This window comes from Chiloscyllium plagiosum, unplaced genomic scaffold (genome assembly GCF_037043375.1).
Source record: "Chiloscyllium plagiosum isolate Xiang-an unplaced genomic scaffold, Cpla_swu_hap1 HiC_scaffold_47, whole genome shotgun sequence".
In the NCBI taxonomy this organism is placed as follows: Eukaryota; Metazoa; Chordata; class Chondrichthyes; order Orectolobiformes; family Hemiscylliidae; genus Chiloscyllium; species Chiloscyllium plagiosum.
The window spans coordinates 18,093,983-18,115,230 of NW_028270185.1; the positions used below are offsets into that span (position 1 = coordinate 18,093,983).

The 21,248-nt window shown below is 42.1% G+C and overlaps 1 pseudogene; it reads right to left on the reverse strand.

The window, feature by feature from the left end:
* Positions 1–279: 279 nt before the first annotated feature.
* The window catches only part of LOC148135995 (olfactomedin-like), a 41,867-nt pseudogene continuing 20,898 nt past the window's right edge, over positions 280–21,248 (reverse strand).

Genomic DNA, 21,248 nt, shown 5'->3' on the forward strand with positions numbered 1-21,248 from the left:
GTGTTCCCATTTATCTGCTGCCCTTGTCATTCTAGAAAGTAGAGGTTGAGGATTTGGAAGGTGCTGTTGAACAAACTTTGGTAAATATTCCAAAACTGTGCACTGCAACATCAGCATTACCCACCAGCTCTAACACTGAGGCTAAACTTTGGTCGGAAGAAATGGGTAATGTGTCATTTAAATATAACCCAAGATTTAAGCATAGAAATTCCCTAATGAACTCAGAATTCCTCCAATGATTTCCAGAGCTAGTTGATCAGTTTGCTAATCATTAAAGTATTACTGTTGTTCATCAGGCTTAAACAGCACATGATAAGTCATCTCATAGGCCTGATTGTACACACAGAGTTTGTAATTGGCTGGATTGTAATTAATACTTTGGAGTCCATCCATGATTTTACCCATCTCCACGGAAACCTGATCTTTCTTCCAGTTCTGGTGTCAAATGTGTAGAAAGGTTCCTCAGTCTGTGGCTCACAGGTCAACTGCATACAGAACCCCACATATCATAAAAGGGTTGGTCACACTAGGGTTAAACAGCCTAGTGACCCATGCCTTTTCCACAATGAATGAGACCACATTAATCTTACCAATAACTGCATTTCCTTCAAGGCAGTAAATGACTCGGACTTTGCTGTGGATGAAACTGGCCTCTACGTCTCGGTATGCGACGCCCGCATAAGAATGCTTGTTATTGAAAGCTGCAACTTTAAGAGTCTGCCTCGGTACTTCGCCTATGTTTATGTTATACCTGCACATGTCCCTGGAATTGTAACCATGGTAATGCAAGGAATTATTGTACAAAACCATTCCACTTCCCTGTCCTATGTCTGGAAACCTTGAAGAATATCTATAATTGTAAAAGTATTTGGTTATCGGATTTTTGTTGAACAGCAAATCTCTGTAAGAGTAGTAGAGCCTGAAGGAGGGAAGCGTTCGTCTGTCTGTGCTGAGTGGGGACACCCACTACAGCTCTGAGTCATTGCTGGATGGAGCTGGATCTTTAACCGGTCCCCCATATCTATAATTAAAAGCCTTACAGCAGGTTCACCCATTTGGAGAAGGCCATTACGACCACAGCTTCCTGTTAGCAAAAAAAAAGGAAGCTCCAGTTCAGCTTTGGGGTACTTACATTTTACAAATTCAATGCTTCAATCTCCAGCAACATGGTATTTTAACGGTAGTGACATTATAATGAAATAGTATACTTCAGGTACACTGTAACAGCTCTAAAACATGTAAAAACATATTTGTAAAACAAAAAATGTACAGAACTGTAGATGCTGGAAATCAGAAATGAAAGCAGAAATTGCTGAAGAAACTCAGGAGGTCTGGCATCATTTGTAGAGACAAGACAAAGCTTATGTTTCAGGTTCAGCGATTTCTCTGGAACACAGGCAAAAAGTTAACTCTGCTTACTCTCCACACAAACTGCCAAGCTGCCAAGTTTTACCACAGTTTCTGAAAATATATTTCCATTTGTTTGGTACTACTGAACCTGAGTATTTAAGAATAAAGTCGAGAGTGTGGTGCTGGAAAAGCACAGCAGGTCAGGCAGCATCCGAGGAGCAGGAAAATCGACATTTCGGGTATAAGCCCTTCATCAGGAAGGGCTGATGAAGGGCTTATGCCCGAAACATCGATTCTCCTGCTCCTCGGATGCTGCCTGACTTGCTGTACTTTTCCAACACCACACTTTCGACTCTGATCTCCAGCATCTGCAGTGCTCACTTTCTCCTATTTATGAATAAAGACATTTTATTGACATTTTTCATCTTGCACCCATCAGAATTTTGCAAGAATACAAATGTAGATGGGAACAATATTTTATACTGTATGAGAACAGTGCATTGATTGGTTGCCAAGTAGACTGGTAGTGACATTGTCTTGGAGAATGCACCAGTTAGGTGATGACTGACAGTTAACTGCTCACCCTTGGTTAAGTTTAAAGAAGGCAGGTTGACTCTGGTCGAGGCATTGCTCTGAGGACAAAAATAAAGAATGTCTGTCCCCTATTTTGTTAAGTTGAAACAGGAGCAGTGTGTGCATATGTTCATTCTACCTTTGTAGGGTTAGTGTATTAAAATTTGTCGTTTCCAGTGCACACAAATGTGTTATATTGCCAGCCCCTTTGACAATCCTAAATTCATTTTCAGCATAATTCTGAGCACATTCTGGATCACTTCATAAATGTCCAGTCAAATCTACTGTATTTTGAAATTTGTAAACACAGGTTGGATTGGCATAGTCAGTGCCTTGCCTGTTGCCAAAAGGGCAAGCTACTCGATACCACCCAACAGCCTTTGTGACATATGTTCTTCAAACCCAGTGTCACATTGGCCCTGAAATGTATATGCCACATTACTCAATTGGGCAATAGATGTTTGTTTGGCTTGATGACAGAACTCACTTACTTGCGGACAACGCTTACTGTAGTTTCAGTATAAAACAGCTTCAAAGATTCAATACCGTCTAAGTGAAAGAAAATTCCTCCTTGTCTCAGTCCTACTTGGCTTGGTCCTTATTCTGAGAATGTATCCCTTGGTTCTAGACCACCTCCCCTCCACCAAACTCAGTAGGCGAAACAGCCTTCCTGCATCCACCCTGTCAGAAGTTTGTGTGCTTCAGTGAGATCTTCTTTGGTGATCTGGCAGCGTTATTTTACTTCATCGCCCTTATCTTTGATTGATTACTCACCATAGTCAACAGAGGTCAAAAGTTGGGGAAGCATGTACTTCCTCACATTCCGTGAGCGGTTTCCTCAGCAATGCAATTTCTTTGCGGAATGTCAGCATGTTTTGTGTGTCAAATGACTCCAGCTCGCTGACAGTACGTGACATATTTGTAAACTGAAATACATCAGGCATTTAAAAACAATTCAATCAAAGGAACATTAGGAAGCTATTCTGAAGCATACCATACCTCTGTCAACCCCAGTATCCTGTTTGCCTGAGGTAGGTCTCCATCCCTTCATGATGTGGAGGTGCCAGTGTTGGACTGGGGTGGACAAAGTTAAAATTCACAGGTTATAGTCCAACTGGTCCAATAGTCACTAGCTACCTGATGATGGAGCAGTGCTCTGAAAGCTTGTACCTCCAAGTAAACCTGTTGGAGGTACAACCTGGTGTTGTGTGATTTTGACTTTGTCCATTCATACAGACATCTGCAAAGACTGACAATTTTGGGCACTCTCATGGAAAAAGTATGCAAATGGAAGAGAGCTAATAGAAATGCCCTAGTTACAGTTGAAAGCAGAGGAATAAAAAGCAAGTGCTTGTTGCCACACAGAGGGGTGGACAACAGAAATGAGGGATTGAACGAGGATGGTGAGATTGCTTCTGGGATGATGTCAAAGCTAATGAGAAGGAAATACCTCACACTTATACAAAAACATCGCTTGTGACTTTGAGCTGCTTTGGTGTTCTAAAAGGGTGCAAACTGGATTCGAGAGATTCATGGAAGTTATTAGGAGAAAGTGAGGACTGCAGATGCTGGAGATCAGAGTCAACGAGTGTGGCGTTGGAAAAGCAGGCTGCATCCAAGGAGCAGGAGAGTTAACGTTTCAGGCATAAGCTCTTCATCAGGAATGGGGAGTGGGGAGGTGGGGAAGGTGGCCCAAGGAGGCTGTGAAATAAATGGGGGGGATGTGGGGCTGGAAGAAGGTAGCTGGGAATGCAATAGGTTGATGAAAGTGGGGGTTGATAGTGATGAAGCAGAGAGTGGGGTGGATAGGTGGGAAGGAAGATGGACAGGTAAGACAGTTCAAGAGGGCACTGAAATTAAGGCAACATTTAACGAAGAACCCACAATGAGAGAAGTTCACTAAGTCCCAATGCAGTTCACCACGTGACTTTTATTACTTTCACCAGAGGAGGTGGTGGAGACTAATACAATTACAACATTTGAAAGGATTCAGGATGGGAATGTCAATAGAAAGAGTTTAGATATGGGCCAAATGCTGGCAAACGGGACTAGATTAATTGGGGATATCTGGTCAGCATGGATGTGTTGTACCGAAGGGTCTGTTTCCATGCTGTACAGCTCTGTGACTCTGACTCTGAAGGTTGACTAGCTGTGACTAAGAATTCTAGCATATCCAATCTCTTCAAAAATATGTATTGATAACTCTTTGGTTGCTTAATAATATTTTACTAAAAGAGTGAATTTTGGATTACAACGATGGTTTCAATATATTACAATATAGATTATGGGTCATTAAAATGGTCAATTCACTTATGTACAAAGCTGTGATGGAGATAGAAAATGTTGTCACTTCTGTGCTTAGAATTCTGGGACTTGGCATGAGTGCGCCAGGTTTGTAGGCTACTTAGGAATGGGTTATATACACTGTGATACTTCAAGCCCACCCAAAAATAGACATGATATACAAATAAATGTGGTAATACATCCAAATCAAACAAGTGGAATCAATAACAAGATGCGATGGGAATACTGAAAAAGCCAGTGAAGTGTGCTCTCTTGATACATTTTTAATCACCTTCAGCATGATTAGGGGGTCAAAATAAAAATTCAAGGTATTGAAAGCTTTCGATGACAATGTCATCACTGATATAAACACAAGCACCCTTGTTGGAGCTTGTAGGGACTGTTGCAAGCTGAGCAGATTTGCATTGCACTAGGCACATCTGCATGGAGTGTAATTTCTGTTAATGGATCAGTGCAGGGCCTGACTTCCGTACATCGTGCAACAACTAAGTTCCGTATGTCAATAAAAAATACACAGTTAAAGTCGCAGTCCTTGGCATTGACCTGTGGACAGAATGCACATCCAGGGAAAACTGGCACCTTCCCAAAAAAAACCTGACAAAATCCTATTCTTCAATCCAGAAGACTGAGGAACATACTCTGGCAAACCACAGATTTTGGCACAAAGGGAACGAGTTGTGTTGCCAACCCTGCGTTTTCCACACCAGATTTAACCTTCATCACATTTACTAATATCATTGTTCCTTTTGCATTGATATCCGCTCTGATGGGTTTATCTGGAAGTAAGAGCTTTCAAAGTGCTTGTTGGACTATAACCTGGCATTGTGTCATTTTTAACTTTGTCCACCCCAGTCCAACACCGGCACCTCCACATCATCCTCTGCAATGGCATTGTCACTTTGATGCTTGGTTGTTCAAGTTATTATAGAAGCTTACAAACCTGGCAATTCATGCTAAGTTCCCAGAATTCGAACAGAATTTTCTAACTTCACCACAGATTTGGTAGCACTCTGGACAAATCTCAGTAGCGTTCCATTAAGCCCTTTGAATGAAAAGTGGCTGGTGAAGCAAAGTGTTCTTGATGTGTGCCAGTCAGGGGCAGTTTGGCCATGATCATTAATGTGAGCCATTCAGGGTCAATTAGGGACGGTTTTCTATTATGGAGGGCCAAGGGCAATGTGTTGGTTGTTTTGTTCACAGACCCAGTCTGCGAGGAGGGGCAATTTGGGCTTCAGATTTAGAGAACAGTAGTAGGTATATTGTGACATAGTAGGTAATGTCCAATTACACCCTCTTTATTGTTGCATCTCGATGTTAGTGAGATCATCGCCCCTGCTGTGCCTGCAGTCCCAGGGGAGTTCTGCTCTGTGGTGTGCTCAGTAAAAGCCTCACCAGCCACTGTTGGCCATTTCCACTCCCAGTGATGCTAATAGGGAGGTTCTGATATGCCCAATGAAGTTGGGGGGGAGGGGTGTGGATGAGGAAAATTTATGGCAAAGATCTTGAAGATAAGCATGACATTTCTTTACTCACAACCCTAAACGCTAGAATACACAGTAAGGTGAGGCATTTACATTGGTTGTTAAGCAATCAGTCCTGGATGCCTGAAATAGAGAGTCTTGCAGCCATACATCTTGTCGATGACAAGTAATGATGTTGACCTATTTTACAATGTTCCAATTGGCACATGATTTGTGACCTCCACTTTCATGGTATGGCACTGACAATGATTATTCTAATATGTGTTTCCAGGAAACTGGTAAGCCATGAGGTGAGCATTTTAAAGAACAAAACTGCGCCCACTTCCCTTGTGCTTATCCTTCCATGTAGATTTTTCCCAGAATCCCCTGCTGAACTGAACTGCAAAGTCTTTCTAATAAAAGCAAATTACTGCGGATGCTGGAATCTGAAACCAAAAAAGAGAAAATGCTGGAAAATCTCAGCAAGTCTGGCAGCATCGGTAAGGAGAGAAAAGAACTGACGTTTCGAGTCTAACTGACCCTTTGTCAAAGCTAAGACAAAGGAGAGGTATTTCTGGCAGCCAAGAAAGCAAGAATCCTGTTGGACATTGGATTAACAAAATTAACAGCAATTAACAAAAAAAAGACAGCAAATCAGCAATGCTACAACCAAAGGTGGAGTCAACTAATATTATGTGTGGGGAAATTTTGAATAATGTGCCCATAGAGGAGGAAATGGCAAGCAGTCTGACCATTTTCACCTCCAAGCCCAGTAGCCCCTCACAATGGGCAACATTGAGAGCTGAGAGCACACCCAATTGGCAGGAGGCAAGTGGCCATAAGGCCAAGGCTGGTATGTAGTCTTGGGGCCCCACTGAAATACAACAGCCACCAATGAAATCCAGAGGCTCACTGGTACCTCCTCCAGGCCGCATACTCACCTGCTCCTGGCTTAATCTTCACGAGTGGCTTGTGGGCAAGGAGGGACGACCAACAATAACATTCCTGCTCCCTAGCCAATTTACCCAGCTCCATACACACCATAGTTGAATTGTAACGCTGGGCCAAGATTGTCTATTCACCAACTCTTGGGGAACAGCGAGTGGCACTTAGCCTGCTATGATCATACTGGTGTTTAGCATGGACAACTAAGTTCAATGGCAAACAACAAACTACCTCCACCACAGCATTCTAGTCTTGGTGTATTCTTCATAATTAGGATTGGAGATCCTTGAACAAACAGAACCATCACTGGGACATGTGTCCTCATATGACCCACATACTGGCACAGGTGAGAGTCATGAATGAGACTGGGAAAGAAGATTTGATAAAAATACAAATTATAAGTACGCTTCAAAAGATATGGTCTGGTCTGGTTCTCTGATTATCATGCAGGAGGATGCAGAACAAGCATGTGATCGAGAAATATGGAAATTCGGAGCAGGAGGAGGCCATTCAGCCCTTCGAGCCTGCTGTGTCATTCAATATGATCATGGTTGATCATCCACCTCAGCAGCCTGTTCTCCCATACCCTTTGATCCTTTAAGCCCTAAACACGTATCGAATTTCTTTAAAATATTCAGAGTTTTGGCTTTAACTGCTTCCTGTGGCAGAGAATTCCTCAGGCTCACCATTCTCTGGATGAACAAACTTCTCTGATTTTAACTTCTTAACCAATTTTTTTTTTATTGTGTATCAATAGTCCCTACAGCTCTACTCACAAGGCCACCAATTAACCTTCCCACACCCTAGAGTGCATCCTTGAGTGGTTGATCTGTCGAGTGAGACCTCTTTAACTCCAGGGTTGACTAGATCCTGTACCCTATTGATTGTGCTGACCCTGTCATAGCTTAGATTAGATTAGATTACTTACGGTGTGGAAACAGGCCCTTCGGTCCACACCGATACTCATGGTATTTGCAGTATACAGCCTGTCACTGAAGTTCATGCTCATACCTTTGAAATGCAGACAACGCTAGCACATATATTAATCGAACCCTCCCTCACTTGGGATTTTTTACTTGAATGTATTTGCCCTTTCTCCTGTCATCATGTGTATTTTCCCCACCTTAAACCAGTTCCTTTTCCCAAGGTTTATTAAGAAGTCAGCTTTCAAATGGAAGATAACTTCAGCACTAATTATCAAGTCCTTCTTCAAAGTCAGTGTTCCCAGTTATTATCTTGTCACACCACATGGTAAACATCAGGATCCTGCAGGTGTTCAGTGCAGACAGATATTTAACACTTGTCCCTTGCCCAACAAAGTCTCAGGCTCTCTATTGTACATTTCATTAATCATTGCTGCTTTCCTCTCCTCAAATGAATATTGTCCATTCTCATGCATTTGGGATTGTCAAGAGCTGTTTAAAGTTGAGTGTACATCCATTTGGATCCTAAATTAGCTCGAAGGTAGGAGACAGATGATGGTGGTTGAGGGTTTCTTTTCAGACTGGAGACCCGTGACCAGCAGTGTGCTGCAATGATCAGTGCTGGGCCCACTGCTTTTTGTCATTTATATAAGTGATTTTGATGTCAATATAGGAGGTATGGTTAGGAAGTTTGCAGATGACACCAAAATTGGTGGTGGAGTGGACAGTGAAGAGGGCTAGGTGGAAGTGAGGACTGCAGATGCTGGAGATCAGGGTCTAGATTAGAGTGGTGCTGGAAAAGCACAGCCGGTCATAGGATTAAAGACGGGATTCCTGGCAGGGTGGAGGAACAGTGGGATCTTAGTGTTCAAGTGCATAGATCCCTTAAAGTTGCCACCCAAGTGGATAGGATTGTTAAGAAAGCATATGGTGTTTTGGCTTTCATTTACAGGGGAATCAAGTTTAAGAGTCACAAGGTTTTGCTGCAGCTCTACAAGTCCCTAGTGAGACCACACTTGGAATATTGTGTCCAGTTCTGGTTGCCCTATTATAGGAAAGAGACAGAGGCTTTGAGAGGGTGCAAAGAAGGTTTACCAGGATGTTGCCTGGACTGGAGGGCTTGTCTTATGAGGACAGGTTGAAGAAGCTCGGACTTTTCTCTCTGGAGCGAAGGAGGAAGAGAGGAGACCTGGCCGAGGTGTACAAGGTAATGAGAGGCTTAGATAGAGTCAATAGCCAGAGGCTTTTCCCCAGGGCAGGATTGGCTGCCACCAGGGGTCATCGTTTTAAGGTGTTAGGAGGAAGGTATAGAGGAGACATCAGAAGTAGGTTCTTTACGCAGAGAGTTCTGAATACATGGAATGCGTTGCCACCGGTGGTGGTGGAAGCAGAGTCATTGGAGTCATTTAAGTGATAGCTGGACATGCACACGGACAGCAGTAAATTGAGGGGTACGTAGGTTAAGTTATTTTATTTTACATGAGGATTAATCCTCGGCACAACATCATGGGCCGAAGAGCCTGTTCTGAGCTGTACTTTTCTATGTTCTATGTTCTAATTATTCTCTGTTATACTTTAAGAAATAATGTTGTTAATTTTTACTTTAAAAATAGCTCTTGGCCACTCGAATTTTCATATATTAATCTACAGGATAAATTTTTTCTGTGTTGCTTGTTTTAAATTAAGCAGGAGGGTTTACCCCATGTCGTAACGGTTGGGGGCTTGTCCAGGATTTGAACTGGTTTAGACAGATTTGAATAGATTTAGGGGGTACGAAAAAACCCAGCAGATTTAAACACCTGCAGGTTAGTGTCCTAGATCTTTAAATAAAACGTAGGTGAGACAATTTGTTTATTTTCAGTGACTTGTGGTTGAGTAAATTACAAGTGAGAGAAATGGCTCTTAAAATTGTTAAAGACGTTCTGGGATTTGAAGATAATTCTCAAATTTGCCATGAAGGTTTCGAAGGAAAGAAAAAGACCATACTTTTAGAATTAGCAAATGAATTAGATTTGGTTTAACCAAGGACACAAATAAAGCTGAAATTGTAAGGGAATTATTCAAATACTTAGGTGTGTCAGAGAAACAGACAAGTGCAGTAGAGTTAGAAAAACTTAAATTACACATGAGGAAAATGGAGTTTGAAGATAAATAAAGGGAGAGAGAAGAGAGGGAGAGAGAGGAAAAAGAAAGGGACAGAAGGTTCTTAGTGGAGCAAAAAGAGAATTTGAACTTGAGAAGTTGCGAATTAGTCAACAAAGTCAAGTTAACAGGATTATTAAAAGAGGAGGTAGTAGTAATATATATAAATACGTCAAAACTCTGCCATATTTTCATGAGAAAGAAGTTGAAGCCTTCTTTATTTCATTGGAAAAATTGGCTAGGCAGATGGAGTGGTCTGAGGATTTATGGGTAATGCTAGTTCAGACTAAACTGGCAGGCAGAGCTAGTGAGGTATTTGCCGCACTGTTAGATGAGGTGTCAAAGGATTATGAAGATGTTAAACAGGTTGTTTTACATGCTTATATATTGGTATCAGAAGCATATAGACAGCAGTTGAGAAACACAAAGAAGGAACCAGTTCAGACTTATGTTAAGTTCGAAATAATTAATCATAGCCATTTTGATTGATGGGTGCGTGCTTTGAAAATAGATAAGACCTTTGAGGCTCGAAGAGAGATTATTCTGCTGGAGGAGTTTAAAAATTTACTTCCAGAGATGGTAAGAGGAACAGCAAGCTCAGGAAATGAGCAGGACAGCAGAATTAGTAGATGAGTAGGTGTTGGTACATAAGACAAGCTTCCGGCCAGAATTCCATCCTGTGAGGGATAGAAAGTTGGGAAAAAGGGAGATCCTATACTACGAAACCAAGAGTCGAGCGCACTGGTAAGAATTTACCACAGGTTAAAGAAGGCTAAGAAGATGGACAGGATGTGAAATACCTCAAGTGTTTTCACTGCAATGGAGTGAGATCACGAAAATTAGAGTGCTGGTGGTTTCAGAAGGGCACTGGGAAAAGGTGCTTACACTGCCAGAATGTGGGACACGTACAGACACAGTGCTGGTCATTAAAGAAAGGCATTGTGGGAAAAGATGTGGTAAAAGAAGCTGAGCCAGTGGCCTTAGAAGAAGAGCCGAGGAGCTGCAGGAGAGCGCACAGCCGAGGCAGGGGCTGGGTATGGGGTTAGTACCTGAGCTCTACAAAGAATTTGACTCTGTGGGTAAAGTTTACTCAGAAAGAACAGGGGTAGAAGGACGAGAAGTTATAATTTTGAGAGATGCAGGATCTAATCAGATATTAAGAGATGAGCAAATATGCACTCTTTCTGATCTATTACCTGATTGTGTGATAATTTGTGGGATAGATGGACAGAAATTTAGTATTCTCCTATGTAAGATCAGGTTGGAGTGCCAACTCAAGACTGGGCATGTTACAGTGCAAGTGATTGACAGAATGTCAGTTCCAGGAATTCAGTTTGTTCTTGGGAATGATTTGGCAGGATCCAAGGTGGGAGTGACACCCCTCATTGTGGAGAAGCCCAAGGAAGACCAAGAAACTGAGGAGTTAAAACAGACATATCCTGGTATTTTCCCAGACAATGCGGTAACCAGATCCCACTATCATAAGTCACAGCACAAAGCAAAAAGTAAAGAGAAAGACGAAGGAGTTGAGTTAGCAGGTACCCTGTTTGATGTAATGGTGGAGGAAAAACCTGAACAGGTAGAGGGTCAGACAGAAGTCTTTACTCCTGAAAGAGTAAGAGACTTGCAACAGCAAGACAAGACAATAAAAGATGTTTATGTGGATGCGTACTCTGAAAAGGAGGCAGAGAATATTCCAGAGGGTTATTATCTGAAAAATAGAATCCTAAGTGGAAATGGAGATCACGGCAGGTTAGTGCAGAGGAGAAATGGGCCAAAGTGCATCAGATTGTGTTGCTGGTAGCATACAGACGGGAAGTGTTACATGTAGCACATGAACTACCTGTAGGAGGTCACCTAGGGCTATGAAAAACTCAGGCTAAGGTACAAAAACATTTTTATTGGCCTGGAATGCACAAGGATATGGTTAATTTTTGCCGAACATGTCATACATGCCAAATGGTAGGTAAGCCACAGGTGGTAATAAAACCAGCCCCTTTGTTGCCAATTGCCACATTTGAAGAACCTTTCACACGGGGTTATAATTGATTCGGTAGAACCCCTCCCGAGAACTAAAAGTGGGAACCATTACTTGTTAACCATAATGGATGTGTCTACCAGATTTCCGGAGGCAATTCCATTAAGGAGTATGAAGGCAAAAAGGGTGGTAGAGGAGTTAGTAGCTTTCTTCATGTGGTACGGGCTACCCAGAGTGGTTCAGTCGGACCAAGGGTCAAATTTTACTGTTAGGCTGTTCAAGGAGGTTATGGATAGCTCAGGTATACAGCACTTTAAATCCAGTGCGTATCATCCAGAATCCCAGCGAGCTTTAGAAAAGTGGCATCAGACCTTGAAGACCATGTTGAGAGCATGCTGTCAGGATTACCTGAATGATTGGGATAAAGGTATCCCATTTGCCATTAGAGATGCCCTAAATGAATCTACTCAGTTCATTCCCTTTGAGTTAATATTTGGTCATGAAGTCAGAGGCCCTTTGAAATTAATTTAAGAAAAATTGACAGGACCAAAGTCGGAGATCTCACATTTAAATTATTTAGTCTCTCCCTCACCTCCAATACATAGAGTAGGTGAGTTAGCTAAACATCACCTAAACAGGGTACATTGTAGAATGAAGCAGGTGGCAGATAAAAGCTCTGAGACTCAGATATTTTTCCAAGGGGATAATGTGTTAGTACTGTTACCAGTGATAGGAGATCTCTTCAAAACCAGCTTTAGTGGTCCCTATCAAATTGAAAAATAGTTGAGTCAGGTGAACTATCTAGTAAAGATGCCAGACAGAAAAAAGGTATCCGGTATGTCATGTGAACCGTATTACTCCAGAGAGAAAGAACTGGAGAAACAGGTGTTAGTTACAGTCTGCGGAGTGAGGAATCAAATCCAGATGATATAGATTTTGATGTGACTCAAAATAGATTAAAAAATAAAGAAGTCCTTGAGGACTGGGATAGGTTAGAAAGCTATCTGTCTCAGGAGCATAGAACAGAGTTGAAAAATTTGGTACTGCATAACAAGGACATATGTAAGAATCAGATGGGGAAAACTAATGTTATTGTACAGGAATTAGACGTAGGGAATACTGTTCCAATAAAACAACACCTCTATCGGCTTAATCCTCTCAAAGCCAGACTGGTCCAGATGGAGATGGAGGCCATGCTTGACGAGAACAACATCAAACCAAGCCAGAACGAGAGGAGTTCGCCAATCGTCTTAGTTCCCAAACCCGGATGGGACTCAATGATTCTGCATGGATTATCGGAAGGTCAACGCCGTTACAAAATCAGCCTCATATCAAATTCCTCAATTGGAGTACTGTATCGAAAGAGTCGGACAAGCCAGTTACATCACCAAGTTGGACTGAATGTGTGGTTACTGGCAGGTACTTTCATCAGAGTCAACAAAAGAAATTTCTGTGTTTGTAACCCCAAATTGGCTATATCGGTTTGGAATGAAGAATGCACCCGCCACATTCCAAAGACTCATGAACAGTTTGGACGACGTAGTGATCTTTAGTAAGCCATGGAAAGATCACATGGTACAGCTGGCAGAGCTCTTTGAATGACTACGAGAAGCAAACCTGGTGATAAACTTAAATAAAACAGAATTTGTGAAAGCAGAGGTTACGTTCTTGAGACATAATTTCGGTCATGGAAGTTTGACCCCACGGAATGCAAAGACAAAGGCCATTGAGGAATTTCCATGACCAACCTCGAAGAAAGAGGTACTTTGATTTTTCGGACTCAGCGGATTCTATCGCAAGTTTGTTCCAAACGTCAGCAGTATAGTGGCACCGTTAACCGACTTGCTGAAGAAGAACACAAAGTTTCGATGGACAGAACAATGCCAGGAGACATTTGACCATTAATTTACACCACCAAACCAAACTTAGCTACACCAAACTTTTCAAAACCTTTTAAAGTCGCCACCGATGCTAATGACATAGGAGCTGGAACTGTACTGCCACAGGTAGATAAGGGTGGGACTGACCTGCCAGTTGGTTACTTTTCGAAGAAGATCAACATCGACCAGAGGAAATACTCCACGATCGAAAAGGAACGATTGAGTTTGGTACTGGCTTTACAGCATTTTAATGTGTATGTCACGAACAATGTGTCAGAGACAGTTGTGTACACGGATCACAATCTGTTTGCATTCTTAGAATGCTTTAAAGACAAGAACATTAGACTATTTCATTGGAGTCTTCTTTTACAGACTTTTAATTTAAAAATCATACATGTTGCAGGTTATAAGAATGTAATCGCAGATGCGTTATCGTGGATTTAACTGATGAGATAGATGAGATTTGTATTTAATGTTTTATATATAGGTATATGGGAAGAAGTTAAGGTGAACTTATATTAAAGTTATCTGTATGTTAGGGTAATATGTTAAAAAAAAGAAAAAAAATGAAGCCATCTTTTCTTTATGATGGTTCATTTTTTCTTGGGGGGGATGTTATGAAGATGTGGGTGTACTGCACCTTTAAGAGAGTTAAAAGATAGCAATGACAGCACCAAGAGTTCTCAATAACATGTAACATGTGTTCCAGCTACTGGGGTAGCTACATTATCTGGTTGCCCGGAAACAACAAAACAAATTCGAATTAGGCCAGTTTAAATTATACCCCAAAAATACCAAACTTCAATCCAGTTTGAATTGAGTATATTGACAATCTTAAAAGCCAATGACACAATCCGATGCTTTGGGGTATAAGACTGGGAAAAATTGAACAGTTGAGAGGAGAATAGCCAAGCTACCAGCATGTAAAAAGACTGCCCAAAAAATAGCTCTCTTAAAAGGTACCTTTATTGATTAGTAACCTATGAAACAGAAACCCCAAAAAGAAGACAGGAATACAGAGGAGAAACTAAAGCTGCCTGATTTTGAGATAAGAAGTTTTGTTTTTTAAATCGGGAGTTTTATCAGACTAGTATTATAGAAGGGAAAGTAAAAGATAGGTTAGAGGAAGGAATTGTAAATAATTGTTAGTTAATTATTCTCTGTTATACTTTAAGAAATAAAGTTGATAATTTTTATTTTAAAAATAATTCTTGGCCACTTCAATTTTCACAGATTATTGCATGTGGTAAATCTTTTCTGTGTTGCTAGTTTAAATTAAGCAGGAGGGTTTACCCCATGTCCTAACAATTCAATGGTGAAATGAACCTCAAATGCAGCATCTTCTCTAATGGTTGCAAGGTCAAGGCATATAAAGAAGTAATCGATATGCTTTCCTCCCACATTTTCTATCCATCCTGCTGTTTTCAAGGTTCTATACTCCTTGTTTCCAAGATTCTTTTGCTCCCTACACTTCTCCATAGTCTAACATTTATTGTGCAGCCTAATGCCTTGTTTGCACTCCCCAAATTCCAATGGCCTCAAACATCACCAGAACTAATTTCCTTTGCCACTGTACTATCCAGCTGAGCTGAGCATTAATATCTTCCTGCAGTCTGCAGATTTCTCGCTGACCATCAAATACGTTGCCAAAGTCTGTACTATCTACTTTCTGAATTTTTCCATGTTTGGTGAGTGATTGGGATCAGAGAATGCATCATCGAATGCACATTGTATCAACTGCACCACTGTTCTCGATGTGAGCACAGACTCATGGCTTCTAAAACGGCCCTAGTAAATCAGCCAGTGGAATCAAACTGTGACAAAAGGATCAAAACAGATGGATCACAGCCGTTCAAAGAGATATTCAGATCTCAAGAGTAATTTTCAGAGCCTTTTCCAGTAACAGCCACATTACATGAAAAACTATTTTTTAGAAGTTAATTTCATAATCCAGCATACTCCACCCTCATTTCATCGACAATCACCTTTGATGAAGACACGTACCTAACATTCACTTATTTCATCTCACCCTTGTGCATTGTTACGAGTGTCACACCCACGCTGTACAGCCTGTATGACAACTACTCAGCAAGAACACCCATTCACCTGGACACATTGCATAACACTCACTGCTAAACCTCTTTCTCTTGAGAAGGTGACACACACAGCCGAGAAAAGGCTGTTATGCTTAATCCCACCTTCTAGCTTGTGGTTCACAGACCTTCGGCACATCAATTATACATTAAATTTCTTTTAAAAATCCAAACATGAGGGTATGTGCTTCCTCACTATTTCATCCAAAGCGTTTCACATCTCCCCAGCCTCGACAATTTTTCATCTCATTGCACCAATTACATTTACTGTACGTCATCTGCTTATTCACTGCACTGCTGAGGTTTCCAATCTAGCTCGAAATTGTATTCACCTCAGAAAAGTGTCCCCTTTCCCTTATGTTTTTCAAAGAAACCGGTGCAGTACTTCCAATCTTTCCTCAGAGCTCAAATTCTTTATTCCCGACAGCATTCTCAGATATCTCCTCTCTACTGTATCTAAACCAATCACATCTTTCTTGTGACTTCATGACCAGGGTTGTACATAGCTATGGGCGAACTCATGTTTTCTACACTTCTAACATTACCTTTATGTTTTATACCATAGGCCTCAGCCAATACACCACCTTGACCACATTATCTACCTGTGCTGCTAATTACAGAGATGTATGGAACAGCAGTCTAAGGTTGCTCTGTGTCCACCTGCCATCTGTGGTGTATTCCATTCCAAGTCCATTATTGCAATAGAATTCATTTTACTATTTTTCTGTTGAACTGTCCAATCCATTACTACCTGTCTGCAGTTCACAGAGACTATTGAAATACAATCAATTTTCGCACCATCTTAACCACACCTCTACATTTAAGCCTCAATTATTGATATTTACCATGAACAGCAAAAAGACAAGTACTGATACCTCTGGTGTATCTCTGGAAACAGCCTTCCAGTTACAAAACACTCTTCTTCTTACCACTGAGCCAGAAGGCCTTATCATTTTCCTTTGAATGCCATGAGTTTTATATTTGCTTGATAGCCTGGCCAAGGGATCTTGTCAATATCTTTCTTAAAATCCTCATCAATCTCCTCAAAACATTCAAACTCATTAGTCAGATATGACCTCCACTCTTTCTTTAACTACTGCTCAGAAATGTTCTATTAATTTTCCCACCCAGAATCAGCCTGTCATGACACAATCCCTTCCTCCCTTTATAAGCAACAATACAAGCTGTTCTCCAGTCCACAGGCACCACGCCTGTAGCCAGAGACCTTTAAAAAATGATGGTCAAACCTCGACTATTTTTTCCACCTGCTTCTCTGAAGCCAGGGTTACATTCCAACTGCACCATGATTTGGACACTTTTGGGAATGCTGAACATCTCAGCATTTCCACTCTCACTCTATTATCTCATCCAATATTTAAAACCTCTCCTTTCCTTTAGTGAAGACGGACAAAAAGTATTCATTGAGAACCATGTCCATATCTTCTACTCCACACACACACATTATCGTTCAACCTCTAATTGGTGCTAATCATTCCCTCTTTAACGTCCCATAATATACTTGTTCTACACTTTTATAATAGGGGAAGTGGTGACCTGGTCGCTGGACTGTTAATCCAAAGACCTCAATGAATATTCTGGGGAGCCAGGTTTGAATCCCTCCATGGCAGATTGCAGAATGTGAGTTCAATAAATACCTGGAATTAAGAGAATAATGGTGACAATGAAACCACAGTCAATTGAAGGAAAAATCCACCTGGCTCACTAATGGCCTTCAGGGAAGGAAATCCTTACCTGGCCTGCCCTACAGATGACTCCAGACCTACAGTAATGCAGTTGATTCAACTGAATCACTCACTACGGAGTCTCAACAAATAAATGAAACTGGCTGGACCATTTTGCATTGACTAAGGCATTAGAAATGACACCATCCTGCCAACCCTGCAAAGTCCTCCTCACTGACACCTTGGGTGTAATGCCAAAACTGGGACACAGTCATACTCATGGAATTGTACTTTACAAACAATGTTCCAGACATTGCCAGGCCCTGCAGAGATGGCTGTATACTGACATACAGTTGGGAGTGAGTTGCACTGGGAATCCTCATAGCATCAGGTCAAACCACAGAAAAGGAAATCTCCAGCTGATTACCGTCCTCCCTCAGCTGATGACTCTGCGCTCCAGCATGTTGAACAATACTTGGAGGAAGCACTGGAGGGCACAGAATGTACTGTGTGTGGAGAACGTCAATGTGTACTCATCAGGTCTGAAAGAACATTGGTGCTGGCTGTGTGACAAATGGTGGGGGGAACCAACAAGAGGGAAAAATATCTCATCCGCAGCAATCTTCCACACATGCATGTCCAGGACAGTATTGCATGGTCCTTGTGGAGACAGAGACCCAGCTTCAGAATGATAATCGCTGGCATTATGCTGTGTAGCACTATCCACATGCTAAATGGGACAGACTTTGAGCAGATCCAGCAACTCCAGAATGAGTATCCATTAAGTGCTGTGGGCCATCTGAAGCAGCAGATTGTACACAAACACAACCTCAAGGTCCAGGATATCATGCAAACATTACCATCACCGTCAAGCCAGGGGACCAACCAATGGTTCAATGAAGACTGCAGAGGGCACGCTAGGAGTAGCACAGGGCCTACCTTAAAATGGTGTCAACCTGGTGAAGCTACCAAACAGGACTTCTTGCATACCAAACATCATAGGCAGCAAGTGATGGACAGAGCTAAGTGATCTCACAGCCAATGGATCAGATCGAACCTGTGCAGTTCTGCCACATCAAACTGTGAATGGTGGAGGGTAATCAAGCAACTCACCAGAGCAGAAGGCTCCACAAATATCCCCATCCTCAATAATGGGAGTGCCCAGTTCATCAGTGCAAAAGGTAAGGCTGATGCATTTACACCAATCAGGTGCATGAGCCATTTTGGGCTCTTCCAGAGGTTCCCAGCATCGAACATGCCAGTCTTCAGCCAACTTGATTTGCTCCAAGTGATATCAAGAAACTGTTGGAGGTACTGCAAGGGCTATGAACCCTGACAACATTCCAGCAATAGTACTAAAGATATATGCTCCAGAACTTTCCATAGCCCCAGCCAAGCTCTTCCAGTACAGTTACAACAGCGGCATCTATCTGACAATGTGGTAAATTGCCTAGGTATGTCATATACATAAAAAGCAGGTCACATCCAACCCAATTACCACCGCACCAAGTCTACTCTCGGTCATTAGTAAAGTGATGGAAGGTGTCATTAACAGTGCTATCAAGCAGCATCTGCTCAGTAATAACCTGCTCACTCAGGTTTGGGCTCTGCCAGGGCCACTCAGCTCCTGATCTCATTGCAGCCTTTATTCAAACATGGACAAAAGAGCTGAATTCCAGAGGTGAGGTAACAGTAACAGCCCTTGACATCAAGACCACAGTTGACTGCATGTTGCATCATGAAGCCCTAGCAAAACTGGAATCAATGGGAATGGGGTGGTGGGAATCTCTCCAATGGTTGGAGTGCAAGCACTTCTACGGTAGCAAATGATTAATGTTTTAACATAGGTGGTGAGGTTCAGTGAATGAATCATCAAATGCACATTGTAATAACAACACCAATATGTGACTCCAGATCCACAGCAATATGGCTGCCTGTTAACTGACCTCTGAAATGGCCGAGCAAGTCACCCAGTGCTACTAAAATTTAACAGAAAGGTTCAAACCAGGTGGACTGCAATTTTTTCAAAAACGTACTTCACCACCACCATCTCAAGGGCTATTAGGGATAAACACCAAATCTGCTTTTCCCGGTGAACACTACTTCTTAATTCAGCACATGGCACCCTCACTATACTGACAAGTGGCAAAGTGGTTAACACTGCTGCCTCACAGCACCAGGGACCCGGGTTTGGTTCCTACCTCGGGCCACTGTCTGTGTGGAGTTTGCACATTTTCCCCGTGTCTGTGTGGGTTTCCTCCGGATGCTCCAGTTTCCTCCCACAGTCCAAAGGTGTGCGGATCAGGTGAACAGGCCATGCTAAATTGCCCAAAGTGCTAGGTCTATTAGTCAGGGTTAAATGTAGGGGAATGGGTCTGGGTGGGTTACTCTTCGGAGAGTCGGTGTGGACTGGTTGGGCCAGTTGGCCTGTTTCCACACTGTAGGGAATCTAACTACTATCAATCAGGACACATACCAACATTTCATCTCGCCCTCATACAATTAGCATTGTTCTAAGTGTCACACCAACAACGCACAGTTTGTGCCTTATCTATGGATCTAGAACTCCCACATCGACCAAACAGATTGCACAACACGCATTGCTCAACTTTATTCTCTTCAACTCAGAACACCCGATTTAATCTCACTGGCCTCCAGGTCACAGCATTTCAAGTATGTTTGCATATATTGTTCTCAATCCAAATCATTGAGAGTTTGTGCTTCCTCGTTACTTTCACCAGTGAGTCCAGACACACTACTGCACTACCTTCAAGGATTTCTCCATATTTTTCTCTATTTTCTGCATTGATTACTGTCAATCCATGACTCCTGCCTATTCACCGATCTGTCATAGAGTCATTGAGATGTACAGCATGGAAACAGACCCTTCGGTCCAACCCGTCCATGCCGACCAGATATCCCAACCCAATCTAGTCCCACCTGCCAGCACCTGGCCCACATCCCTCCAAACCCTTCCTATTCACATACCCATCTAAATGCCTCTTAAATGTTGCAATTGTACCAGCCTTCACCATATCCTCTGGCAGCTCATTCCATACACGTACCACCCTCTGCGTGAAAAAGTTGCCCCTTAGGTCTCTTTTATATCTTTCCCCTCTCACCCTAAACCTATGCCCTCTAGTTCTGGACTCCCCAACCCCTGGGAAAAGACTTTGCCTATTTACCCGATCCATGTCCCTCATAATTTTGTAAACCTCTATGAGGTCACCCCTCAGCCTCCGAAGCTCCAGGGAAAACAGTCCCACCCTGTTCAGCCTCTCCCTATAGCTCAAATCCTCTAACCCTGGCAAAATCTTTGTAAATCTTTTCTGAATCCTTTCAGGTTTCACAACATCTTTCCGTTAGGAAGGAGACCAGAATTGCACGCAATATTCCAACAGTGGCCTAACCAATGTCCTGTACAGCTGCAACATGACCTCCCAACTCCTGTACTCAATACTCTGACCAATAAAGGAATGATAAGTGGGCCTAGTATCATGTCTAGCTCAGCCTATCATGACTTTAGTCATCTCAATAAATTTCTCCTTTGCCTGCTATACTCAAACATAAATAACACTTATTTATCTAAGCATCCTTCAGAGTTCAGACTGTCTATTCCCCACAACATGCTCATAAATCTCCTATGTACTATCTCCATTGCAGTCAGATTCTTCCGACAATCTGAGGACCAGAACTGCACACAGTAATCTAACAGTTGATCAAGTGACCATCATTGCACAAGGTGCTGTAGCTGTTAATCTGGCTGTACACACCACTCTAGCTGTCAATCTGATGAGCAGGATTTAACACAGCCATCCAGCTGTGAATCTGGCAACTGGGACTGTACACAAGGTGAGGTACTTCCCCTTGTCTCCCTTCTAATCTTTACACCTATTACATTTACACTGCGTCCCTTTG